We start from the raw sequence: 11,714 nt of genomic DNA on the forward strand, positions 1-11,714 counted from the left end.
ATAAAGGAAATATAAGAGGTACTGGCTAGTATGTGGATAAAGAGAGCATATATAGTTCTGGTAGACATGTAAACTAGGCTGAGGATGTAGTTTGTTTGGAGGAGTCTTGCCTAGCATTCGGAAAGCCATGGGATCTATACCCAGCACAGCATAAAACAGTAATTCAGTCAGGTATAATCTCAGCACTTGGGGACATAGTGACAGAAGGATCAGAAGCTCAAGGTCGTCCTATGTTTGAGGCCAGCCTGGCTACATGAGACTGTCTCAAAAAAGGAAACAAAAATAAACTAAACTAAAGATGCATATACCATAGAACCCAGTTACACCACTCTTGGATATTTATCTGAAAGACCCCAAGTCAACATATCACAGTGATACTTTCACACTAATATTTATTGCAGCATTATTCACAGTAGCTAAGTTACAAAACCAACACAAGTGTCCAAATTAGAAGATATAAGAAAATGTGATACATAAATATACACACAAAGGGATTTTTTCAGACATAGAGAATAACAAAGTTATATAGCTTGCAAGAAAATAATCAAATGAAGACAATTATGTTAAGTGAATTTAGCTAGTTTCAGAAAGATAAATATCACCTTTTCTATCATTTGTGATTCCTAGATTCTATATAGGTAGATAAAATCATAATGCATATTTGAAATGAAAATAAAAGGGAACAAAGGAGAATTACGAAAAGGTGGAGGAAGGGGAAGGTAGTGGGGGATGTGTTCAACCTACACTATCCACTGGAGTGAAGTGTCCTCAGGTAACACCTTATATACAATGAATACACACAATGAAAAACATCTTAAAAAGTGAAAACTACTTTAGCTTTTTGTTGTTTTGAGTTTTGTAAATTTGGAGTTTGTTTTGTTTTGTTTGACACAGATTCCCTGTATCCCAGGCTAGCCTCCAGTTTTCTGTGGGACCAATGATATTCCTTTGTTTGTTTGTTTGTTTTTTCAAGACAGGGTCTTTCTGTGTAGCCCTGACTGTCCTGGAACTCACTCTGTAGACCAGGCTGGCCTTAAACTCAGAGATCTGCCTGCCTTTGCTTCCTCGATGCTGGGATTAAAGGTGTGTACCACCATCTCCCAGCTTGGAACAGATGATATTCTTAAACATCCAATACTTTGGGAATCACATCCTGTGAGAGAATTACTGATATGTGTCATCATATTTGGCTTTGTGTGGTGCTGGGAATTGAACCCAGGGCTTAGGACAAGGTAGGTAGGCACTCTACCAACTGAACTATATCCCTAGCACTGTTTGCTCTGTTCACTTTTCCTTTTTGTGGTTTCTTTTTCTTCTTCTTTTTTTTACAGTGTGTGTGTGTGTGTGTGTGTGTGTGTGTGTGTGTGTGTGTGTGTGTGTGAACCTGTCCAAGTATGCCACAGTATAAGCCAGTATTAGTGCCCTCAATTACTTACTGGGCCAAGGTTACCTGATATGCCTGGTCCAGGAATTAAACAGGCTTGGGTTGGAGGAGTCACAGCAAGACTGAGGCTGTGACAGTTTTTGAGAGCGATTAGACTTTTAACACCGTTATCGGGAACAGAATACAGTGCCAATTGCTAGGATCAGTACAGTTGTGGTTGCCAGGATACAATGAAGTTTGCAAGCTGTACACAAGATTAATGTCTAAGACCAATTGTCCTGTCAACCTTCCATGCTTCCTTGACTTCCAAGGGAACATACAGAGGAACAGAGATCGGCCTGAATGCTTCACTGCCTGAGGGAGTGCCTTGGGAATGGAAAGGCACACAGTGCCTCAGGAGCCATGGACTCTAACCTGAAAAACCTATGATGCATGCCTCTCAAGGCAGCTAGACCAGGCCAACTTCATGATCCCCTGCACCAGAGTGTACATGCGAGGTCAGAGGACAACTTTGCGGGAATCCGTTCTCTACTTCTTTTATGTGGGTTCTTAGGATCCAACTCAGGTATTACTATTTGGCAACAATTGCCTTTAACTGCTGAGTCATCTCCCTGACCCCACCCCCTCCTTTTTTTGAGACAGGATGTACCACAGGCTGGCTTGGAACTGTGACAAGCTTCTTGTCTCTGCTCCCAAGAACTGTGGTTACAGTCCTGGACCACCACACCCAGTCTGTCTTAGTGTGTGCTCTGTTGCCATGAAGGACACCAAGGCCATAGCAACTTTTATAAAGGAAAGCATTTAATTGGGGCTGGTTTACAGTTTCAGAGATTTAGTCCATTATCATCATAGCAGAAAGCATGGCTGCATGCAGGCAGATGTGGTGGAGAGGTAGCTGAGAATTCTACATCTGGATACACAGGCAACAGGAAGAGAGAACCTTTTGAAACCCCAAAGCTCATCATCAGTGACACATATCCTTCAACAAGGCCACATCTACTCCAACAAGGCCATGCCCTCTAACCCTTTTCAAGTAGTGCTATTTCTTGATGATTAAGTAAATATATGAGCCTATGGAGGCCATTCTTATTCAAACCATCACATGGCTTATATTTTACTTTTTTTACAATGATAAACGCTGATCGATGTAACCTACATAAAAATCTCACTGAGGATCTATTTTGTAAAGCCATATAGAGATCCTAAAACTAAAACACTGAGAATTTCTGACTGGCACAGCTCCTAAATGGGACCCAAGGAGACACTGATAAAAAGCACAAGGTACAGGAGGAAGGGGGTGGTGGTAAGGTCCCTGGTGTCAGGTTTTGTCTTTCAGGGTTGGGGATTTCCGTCAGCCCTGGATTTCATTTCTCCAGCTCACTTCCTGTGTCAGCTGCCAGGTTCTTCTGCCTTAAACAAGTATTCTTTCTCCCATTGTATGCCCAAATTCTGGAGAAATCAGAGTCACCGTGGTCTCATCCCTCATCCAGTGCTATAAAATCCAGATAGAGGAACTGTGGGGCATTTACCCAACCACCCCCACAGTTCCCCAGAGTTTTCTTGAGTGCGAGCAGCAGGAAATATTAGATAGAAGGATTTATTGCGGAGAATCTTGCGGAGATAAACAGATAGAAAATAAAGGATAGCCTCGAGAGGGCCTGGAACCTATTCCAACGGGCCCCAACTGTCTCTGCCCCAGGGTTTTTATAGAGACGCCAAGGGGTGGAGCAAAAGACCTCCTCCCCCAGCACAGCCAAGTGCAGACCATCTCAGACACCTGCACTCAGGCCCGTGGTCCTAATCATCCTCTATGCGGACCTGCTGGGTAAAGCCATGAGGAACCCGAGAACGGGCTCCCACAGGTCCCCCTTTCTTAATATATAAAAAAATAACTATTAATGGCTTACAGCAATCTTCATAGCTGTTACACCTCCCAGTATGGGAGTAGAGGATGATAAGGATGGCATTTCTCTTTTGAATTAGGTCCAAGGTGACTACAGCAGTCTTAGCTGCCTCAAGCCCTTTCTAAGCCAAAAACTCTTAAGGTGACTACAAACTTAAAGAATCCCTTAGCTTCATCATTACCATTAACAGGTTAACATAAATATTGCTATACATAGTCACAATTCTCTGTCTTACAACACAAAGCAAACTCTTAACAGAACCATTTGAATTAGCATATATGGTGCTAAATATAGTTAACAATTTTCTCCGTCTTACAACTTTAACTGTTAATCATTTGAATTTTCTTGCTAACAGAACATAGGAAAACTTCAATGTATTCACATCAAACTTAAATATTTCCTTAACTCCACAAAACCAGGGTGCATTAATATCAATAGGGTAAATATAATTTCTGCAAACATAATTCAACCTCATAACTCCTTTTCTTTATAATTTTTTCAACAAAATCTCAAACCTAGTTAGAAGACCCAAACTTTTCCATTTAAACAGTTCCATTTGTAACACAAAACGAGTCCCAGAAAACAGTTTCTGGGTCATTACTGTAAGTAAACTCAAAATTGTCCCATTGCAATGAAATCTATTGTTCAGTTCATTAAGTCCTAGAATTCAAATGATAAATTCTGGTACTAGCCTTCCAAATATGAAGAAATCCACAGCCAAAATCTTTTTGTAGTTTTATCTCATTTTAAGTTCAAAAAGTTCAAACAAGAAATAAATTCTGGTATTAGGCTTTCACTTCAAAATATGAAGAGACATTTTACAACCAAAACTTTTTGCAGTTAACAATTTTCGTTCAAACAAGCGTCTCTGAACTTATTCTCAAGCCAGAGACCTTTTTAGGTACAGTAGTATTCTAAACCGCACCGTTTTTGATGTTAGTTCAGGTTTTTCTGTGTTGCGTCGGTTTTCCACAGATCTCAACTGCGGATGCCTTGTTGTGCTGGTTCTGGCATCCGCCATTCTTAGCTTCTTAGCGGCTTCTGGAACTTTTGAAAACTGCTCAGACTGCCTGCTTTGCAGTCTACTAGGACACTACCTTCTGTGTGTCTCAGGTTCTTTCACCATATACATTAAGAATAGACTCACACTTAACATATACACTTTTTTACAAACTCACATATAACCTTTTGCCTTGCAAAGCATTTAGACTCACATTCAACATTTACACGTTTTACAAACTCATAACATTAACATCTACTTATTTATACTCCTTAAGGAAACTATAGAACTACCTTAGCAAATATATTTCTTATTACTTCTTATATATTTCTTATGTTCATTCCATCTTATTTCTTATTTAAACTTACATTTACAACTAGCATCTTTACTTCTTACAAGCTTATTACTATATGTCTTAAGACTACCTTAAATACTTCTTGCAAGCTTATATTCTTAAAGGAACTCTATAGATCTATTTTACAAACTTATATAGGGCTACCATTAGCATATATTTAACTTAGCAAGCACCTAAAGATTTCTTAACACAGAGATCTAACAAGAGAATTTCTACAAACTCACATATCTTATTTTCATCTTTTTCTATTTCTTACTCTTAATTATTATCACTATCTCTATTAGAAAGATTCTCTTAACTAGACAGGAAGTATGTACATCATTTCTAAAGTTTAGAGTTTACAGTCAGCTTTGCTATAAAACACTGGGATTTAGTGAGTGTTGTTATAGAATTGTGATAGTTGCTAGGGAACTGTAACCTTCCCAGGATGACGCCACACTCTAAAGTTGCCAGTTCTCTCAGCCATTCCGGACCGGCAGAGATGCACTGTCAGCGGTAGATGGTTTTTAACTAGAGGCTGTCCCTTCATCCAAATTCATAATAGTTCCCCTAAGTGCTTCAATTCAGACAAACGTTTCTATTACAGCAGTACTTTTGGTTTGTTCTACCGAAAAAACTTCACTTCACACTGAGGGTGAAATTACCGCATTTAGCTGCTGTAAAGCTCCTCGCCAAATACTGCACAGCTATTAGGTGATATACAGTATTTTTCTAAAGGAGTTAGTAAAGCCACAAGTGGCACAGCTCCGAACTGTATTTAGTATTTTCACTTCATTAGCTTTAACTCCTGATGTTATTAGCAGCTGTAATATTTAGCATTGATTTCTTATAAGGAACTTTCAGGTGAAGCAACTCTTTTGCAAGACAGCTAGATTTTCTGAAGTTTCCCATCTATAAAGCAGTCATTTCTTTTTGAATGCCTGTTTCTTATCCCCTTAATTAGATTTGCAAAGGAATCACTCATTGCAGGCTGTTTGTTCAAGAGGTAAATAATTTTCATTTTCACATAAGTTTCTTCATATCTAAGACAACGTTCAGTGTATAAACTGCTCTCTTGCTTTCTTAAGGATTTTAAAGTGGCTTGTTTGCTCTTATAGGTAGCTTTTTGTCATCCAACTACCGTAAAAACTTTGCACAGCTATTAGGGTAAATAAGGCATTTTACCAACGGAGTCCCAAACCACGAAGCACCTAGTTCCGTATCCTTTCAATTTTTCATTGGAACTGACACTTAAACTCTTAGACGATTTTCCTCCTTATTCTTTTAAAAGCTGTATTTTAAGTTTACCAGGAACGTATTTTCAAGCTGACAGAAGTGTTTCAGGGCAATGTCGCCATCTTTAGCGGAAAAAACTATCTTTCCCAGAATGCATTTCCCTTATATCAGTCCATAATAATATCAGTCCCATATCAGTCCCTTATATCATTTTCCCATCAGTCATTTCCCATAGTTCTTTTCGGGTCTGAGAGTCAACTGGTTCTCTTTTACCAGACTTGCTTACAAATTCTTGCCCGGGAGATTTGAACAAGCATTTTACATTTTCAATTATGGCACATTGGGAGATTCCCATTCTCTCCTTAGCTGGCTTTAACAGGTGTCTCTCCTTCATTTGACACTGGCCCCGGATCAGAACTGCACCTGCTTCCTTAGCGTGCATTGAGGTGGACAATTTCTGATAGCAACTTTCCTCGGGGCTTGTGTTTGTCTTAGCCAGTCAGTGAAAAACATTCACAACAGAGCTTTTCCATAGCTCCTTCGGAGAGAGTTTCTCCCACTGATCTGTCTCATTTTGCTTGTTCCTTCCTTCCCCAGATGCAGAGCTTCAGCTATCTGTCTGCAGCTCTGTACCCCTGCTAGCTGCTTTTGGGGGTAGGGGCTTTTTTTTCTCCCCCCCACCCCCAATCTGCCTCAAATTCTAGCAGCTTTTTCAGGTCACATATTTTCTGGGGAGGATTATGTCCCTTCTGTTTCTTTGGAGTCTTTTTCCCAGACAGTTCCCAGTTTGGTCTCAGTTTATCCCTTCTACCCCAGAAACAGTTTCCGACACTACAGTGGCGGCTTTCCCTGCTACTGAAAGGTAGGGGCTTTTTGTCCGTTTCTGTTTTCCAGGTCTGTGTGGTTTGCGTACAGACTGAAAATCTAACAAGGGAGGTTTTTGCCATTTCTAAACTCCCATTAGGACAGGTGTTTTGCCTTATCAGGCCTTCACCTGGCCCAGTCCCCCAGTGGGTTGCATTTGCTAGTCTGGGTGCTCAAGGACAGAGCTTATGCCAGAGGCAATCACCCCTCAGGGCTACACTCCCTCATCTCAGGAATCAGTTGAAACAAAGCTTTTCTCAAAGAGGTGCTTTCTCTGACAGAAAAGGAAGCTTTACTCCTGGATAGTTCTGTTCTGCCCTGGCTGGGCTCTTTCCCCAGACAGCGTTCTGACTCAGCAGCACGACTGCTTTAGACACAGTTCAGCTTTTACTGTTTTCCCAGAAAGGCCCTTACTCTGATAGGAAAGCTTTTTTTTTCAGATTTCTTTTTGCAGCTCTGGACCTATCAAGCCGGGACTTGTAGGAAAGCGGGCAACTGTGCCGTTCCCACTGGCTTTAGTTTTGTTTGTTCATTAGCAATCTTCCCCTGGGTCCTGCACCTTCCTGCCTCAGCTCTGTGCTCCAGGAAGTTTGCAACTGCAGGAACCCTAGTATCCCCGAAATGCACCCCAACTCAGAGATGCTGGCCAGTCACCTCTGGGTTTTTGGTCAGAAACGGGGATACAATGCTAACAGTTTGCATTGCTTCAGGGGATCTTTGCATTAGGACGATTAGGAGCACCTTTTCATAGCTCACTCAGAAACAAAGCCCTTGATGCCTCAGCTTGGCTGTAACTGAAAAGCTTGGCTTTTTCTCTTTTCTCAGGTAAAGTTTCCTGCCCTTTTGGGCTCTCCATAGCTCTTTACCCACACTCTCCCAAGCATTTCCCTCAGGGTACTCTGACCCACTGTCTTTTACTAGCTTGAAGAGACAGAGCTTAGAAGAGAGGTTTTTAGGAACTTGTCCCTGCCTCCTGCATTGCAGGGAGGATTTTTAAAGCTTGAAAGAGAACTTAGGTTTTGCTGTCTTAAGAGGTTTGTTGTTTTCCCTTAGAGCTAATCACAGGTGGTCTCCATACTAATATCTTCAAATGATTCTAATTTGTCCTTCTGAGAGAGAAAGTTAAAGGCTTTAGTTTTTAAGTTTGAGAGCTTTTGAGAAAGATTAAGTTTAGAGAGATTTTCCCAATTTTTCCAAGAAAAGCTTTTAGTTTAAGAGAAAGATTTTTTCCCCAAGAGAGAAAGACCAACTTTTCCCAAAACTTCCCAACTTTAAACTTTGACTTTTTACACCCCCATTTTTGCCTCAGGGAGAAATCACTTTCTCCTGCGACTTGGACTTAGCATTTCAGCTGTCCCCAGGTCAAAAGCTTCCAGAGGAAACTTTTTCTTCCCCATAAGCTCAGAGAAGAGCTTTTTTACTACCCAAAAAGCCCAAAGAAAGATTTTTTTCCCAGTTTGCATTCAGAGCCCCCAAAGTTAGAAAATTGAAGAGTTTTTCTGTCTAGTTGCTTTACTTATTTTTTCCTACACAATCTTACACTTCTAAGTTTTTCCTACGCTATTTTACTACGCTATACCTTATACTTATTTTTCACAGATAGAAATTGAGAAAGCGATACAAGATAGAAAATTTTGACAGAAGAGAATTTCGCTGCAGCATCGGACATCCTTCCAGTCCGCTTTCCTTTTCTCTCGAGGATAAAACCCCTGCCTCTCAATAATATATATAAAAATATATATTTTTCCATAACACCGGTATGCCTTTCCACTGGCAGGGCTGACTCAGCACTTTCACCAAAAACTCTGTAATAAAACTATTATTTTCCTTTATCTTTAGTCCCTATTACTTTGTCTTTAGTCCCTGTTCATTTGTCTTTAGTCCCCCTTTTTTTTTTTTTTTTTTTTTTTTGGTTTTTGGAGACAGGGTTTCTCTGTGTATCTTTGCGCCCGTCCTGGAACTCACTTGGTAGTCCAGGCTGGCCTCGAACTCACAGAGATCCGCCTGGCTCTGCCTCCCGAGTGCTGGGATTAAAGGCGTGCGCCACTACCGCCCGGCAGTCCCCCTTTTTTTAGTCCCCCTTTTCTTTAGTCCCTTTTTTTTTTCTTTTTTCTTTAGTCCCTGTTCATGGCGCCATTCTGTGGGGCGTTTACCCAACCACCCCCACAGTTCCCCAGAGTTTTCTTGAGTGCGAGCAGCAGGAAATATTAGATAGAAGAATTTATTGCGGAGAATCTTGCGGAGATAAACAGATAAAAAAATAAAGGATAGCCTCGAGAGGGCCTGGAACCTACTCCAACGGGCCCCGACTGTCTCTGCCCCAGGGTTTTTATAGAGCAAAAGACCTCCTCCCCCAGCACAGCCAAGTGCAGACCATCTCAGACACCTGCACTCAGGCCCGTGGTCCTAATCATCCTCTATGCGGACCTGCTGGGTAAAGCCATGAGGAACCCGAGAACGGGCTCCCACAAGGAACAAGGACCCAGTTTCTCCAGGCCTTTGAAACACCAAGGATGGGAACCCCAGCTCCTCGAGGCTCCCTCCTGCTTCTCTTGGTTGCCCTGGCTCCAACTCTGACCCAAACCTGTGAGTACTAGGTCCTGAAGGAAATGACCTCTGCTGGGAGGATCCCCTGGGTGGGCAGAGGAGGTGCTGCACCTGGGAAGTACTGTTGTGTGATATTTTGTTTGTGTTCTGACAAATAAAGCTTGCCTGGAGATCAGAGGGCAGAGCTAGCCACTAATTAACTATAGAGGACAGGCAGAGGTGGCACACACCTTTAATCCCAGCACTTGGAAGGAGGAAGCAGGAAAATCAGGAGTTCAAGGCCGCCCTGGGCTGCACAAGATTGAACCAGTCAGAAAAACAAACAACAACAACAAAAACAGAACTGGGGTGGTGGTCATGCCTTTAAATCCCATTACTAGGAGGTGGAGACAGGGATATAAGGTGGGTGGAGACAGGATATCAAATCCCCCAATCAGTATGAGGTAGAGTAAGTTTCTAGTGACAGCTGCTCTGATTCTCTGATCCCTAATATCTGACTTGACTCCAGGTTTTTAATTAATAAGACTGATTAGGATCGCGCTTCAACGTTCCTATGGCTGGGCAGCCTCTGCCCCTAGGGTCTCCATCCCCATACCTTGCTCCCCTCTCTGCACAGGGTCCCTGGAGAAGGGAGGAGGCTTGGGTTCTTATCATTCACACTGTCCCCAGGCTCACACTCACTACAGTATTTGGACATTGTTGTGTCCCGGCCTGGCCTCCGGGAGCCCCGGTACATCTTTGTTGGCTACGTGGACGACATACAGTTTGTGCACTTTGATGGTGATGCTCAAAGTCAGGGAATGGAGCCACGGGTGCCGTGGATGGAGCGGATATTGCCAAAGCGTTGGGAGCAAGAGACACTAGGAGTCAACAAACACAAAGCTGGAGAGCTCCTACAGGTGGCCATCCACGAACACAATCAGAGCCAGGATGGTGAGTGACCCTAAGTCGGAGACCACAGCCCATCCAGGTCCCAGTACCCGCTCTAGTTTCTCGGGGTTCCTGGGACCTAGATTTAGCCTTGAGGTTGTAGGACACACGGAGATCCTCAACTCGGGATTTGAGGACTGTGACTACGTTTCTGTGGTTCAGATTAGGTCCAAATCCCATCCCATGGGTCCGTGCAAGGTAGAAAGAGCTAACTGCGGGGGCGGGGCCAGTTTCTCATACTTTACAGTGCTTGACTGGCTGCGCCATCAGCCGGACCGGCGCTTCCTCCGAGGGTACAGTCGGCATGCCTATGATGGCCAGGATTATGTTGCCCTGAACGAGGACCTGAAAATGTGGAGGGTGGCTGACTCAGATAACCCTGCAAAAGTGGAAGAATTCTATTCCGGCAGAGTTCCTCGGGGCTTACCTTGAGGTGGAGTGTGTGCAGACCCTCCTCAGACACCTGAAGATGGGCAAGGATATACTGTTGCGCACAGGTACAATGGGGCCAAAGGGGCCATGGGGCACTGCCCTTGGACTGGGGCTCGAGTCTCTGGAGGAAAGAGGAAAATGGGATCAGCTGGAACATTGCCTCTCTCTTTGTCATTGGGAAGGGGAAGTGCTTCTGGGTGTCCAATGTTTTGGAGTCTGACTCTGGTGATGCTAAGTCTCTCAGCCCCCACCCAGTGGGGATCCCAAGTCCAATTTTGCCAGCGGAAGACCTGGAGTCTCCTGGGCTGGTGTAACCTCATTCTAGAATTTGCCAAGAAATAAATTTCCAGATGCCTGAAGCTGGGCTGCTATCCCAGTTTGTACTCCTCCTCCACCCGAGTTCTCCTGTGCACCGCCAGGATGGTCACATGAGTAAAACTGCATTATCTTAGTAAGAACACAAAATGTGTGAACTTTCCAATACTTCCTCAGATCCCCCAAAGTCACATGTGACCCGTCACACCAGACCTGAAGGAGATGTCACCCTGAGGTGCTGGGCTCTGGGCTTCTATCCTTCGGGGATCACCCTGACCTGGCAGACAGATGGGGAGGACCTGAATCAGGACATGGAGCTGGTGGAGACCAGGCCTGCAGGGGACGGAACCTTCCAGAAGTGGGCAGCTGTGGTGGTGCCTTCTGGGGAGGAACAGAGATACACATGTCATGTGGTCCATGAGGGACTGCCCAAGCCTCTCACTCTGAAATGGGGTAAGGAGGAGAATAGGCATAGAATCTATTGCTAGAAAAACTAGAATCAAGTCTGAAGACCTGAACAGGGTCAGGGCTGAAAGCTGACATCAGGCCTTCACTCTTCCTTCCTTTCCTAGAGACACCTCAGCCCACCATCCCCATCATGGGAATCACTGCAGGTCTGATGCTCCTTGGGGTTGTGGTTACTGGAGCTGTGGCTGCCATTGTGATGAGGAAGAAGAGCAGAGGTAAGGAAGGGGTTGTTTTCTGAGGGTTTTTGTCTTGCTGGGAAATTCCAATCCCTAGCTAAAATGTGCCTGTTTCATGTTTTGT

The 11,714-nt window shown here is 43.5% G+C and overlaps 1 pseudogene; it reads left to right on the forward strand.

Annotated features, from left to right (window-relative positions):
* The first annotated feature begins 9,235 nt into the window (after nt 1–9,235).
* Nucleotides 9,236–11,652, forward strand: LOC128114189 (patr class I histocompatibility antigen, A-126 alpha chain-like; annotated as a pseudogene).
* The last annotated feature ends 62 nt before the right edge of the window (nt 11,653–11,714 follow it).

The sequence above is a fragment of the Peromyscus californicus genome, unplaced genomic scaffold (genome assembly GCF_007827085.1).
Source record: "Peromyscus californicus insignis strain IS unplaced genomic scaffold, ASM782708v3 Scaffold_19__1_contigs__length_69161282, whole genome shotgun sequence".
Classification (NCBI taxonomy): Eukaryota; Metazoa; Chordata; class Mammalia; order Rodentia; family Cricetidae; genus Peromyscus; species Peromyscus californicus.